General features: G+C 50.2%; 1 protein-coding gene across 4 annotated transcripts in view; it reads left to right on the forward strand.

The window, feature by feature from the left end:
- BCKDHB (branched chain keto acid dehydrogenase E1 subunit beta) overlaps window positions 1-1,191 on the forward strand; it is a 289,020-nt gene that overhangs the window by 19,227 nt on the left and 268,602 nt on the right. The gene's annotated exons all lie outside the window — the stretch shown is intronic.

Here is a 1,191-nt window from a genome sequence, read left to right on the forward strand (position 1 = left end):
TTCTGTGCTTTCGAGAGGGGATTTCCCCAGCCTGTATGTATGGTGTGGATTCCTTCTCCCAAGGTGCAGCACCCTGCATTTGTCTACGTTGAACCCCATCCTATTCTCATCTGCCCACTTTTGTAGTCTGTCTAAATGTAGTTGCAGCTTCTCCCTCCTTTCAAGTGTGCCCATCTCACCCCACATCTTAGTGTCATCAGCAAACTTGGACAGCGTGCTTTCCACCCCCTCGTCCAAGTCACTGATGAAGTTGTTAAACAGCGTGGGCCCGAGGACTGAGCCCTGGGGGACCCCACTGCTCGCATTTCGCCAGGTTGAGTACAACCCATCTACCACTACTCTCTGGGTATGCCCCGTCAGCCAGTTTCTTATCCATCCAAATGTGTAGGCATCAACACCACAAGCGCTTAATTTTTTTAATGAGAATGGGGTGAGAGACCGTGTCAAAGGGCCTTCCTAAAGTCTAGAAAGACTATGCCCACGGCGACACCATCATCCAAGGATTTAGTTACCTGGTCATAAAAGGCAATCAGGTTGGTCAGGCAGGACCTGCCTTTGATGAACCTATGCTGTTTGCCCCTGAGCATGATCTCCCCTGCTGGCCCCCCACAGATATGATCCTTGATAATTTTCTCCCAGATCTTTCCAAGGACTGAGGTGAGGCTTACGGGCCTATAGTTACTTAGGTCCTCCTTCCTCCCTTTCTTAAAAATGGGGACTACATTAGCTAGTTTCCAATCCCCTGGCACCTGGCCAAATGACCGCGAATGCACATACAGCTGGGCCAAAGGCTCTGCGATGACCCCTGCCAGCCTCCCTCTCCACCCTTGGGTGGAGGGCATCTGGACCTGCAGACTTAAAAATGTCCAGCCCTTCCAGAAGATCCCTAACTACATCTGTGCTGACCCAAGGCCTGACAGAACTATCCCCGAGATTGTCCCTACCTCTGGCAGGAGGGATGTTCTGGTCCATGTTCAAGAAAACTGAGGCAAAGAAACTGTTAAAAATATTAGCTTTCTCTTCTGGCGTAGCCACAAGGTTACTATTTGAGTCTTGCAGGGGCCCTACATTGCCTGGTGCCCTCTTCTTGCTCCCAAAGTACTTGAAAAAGGACTTTTTGTTGTCCTTAGTCCTGGAAGCTAGCCTGAGTTCCATCTCTGCTTGACCTTCCTAATAGCCCTCCTACACTCA

The sequence above is a fragment of the Alligator sinensis genome, unplaced genomic scaffold (genome assembly GCF_000455745.1).
Source record: "Alligator sinensis unplaced genomic scaffold, ASM45574v1 scaffold405_1, whole genome shotgun sequence".
Lineage (NCBI taxonomy): Eukaryota > Metazoa > Chordata > Crocodylia > Alligatoridae > Alligator > Alligator sinensis.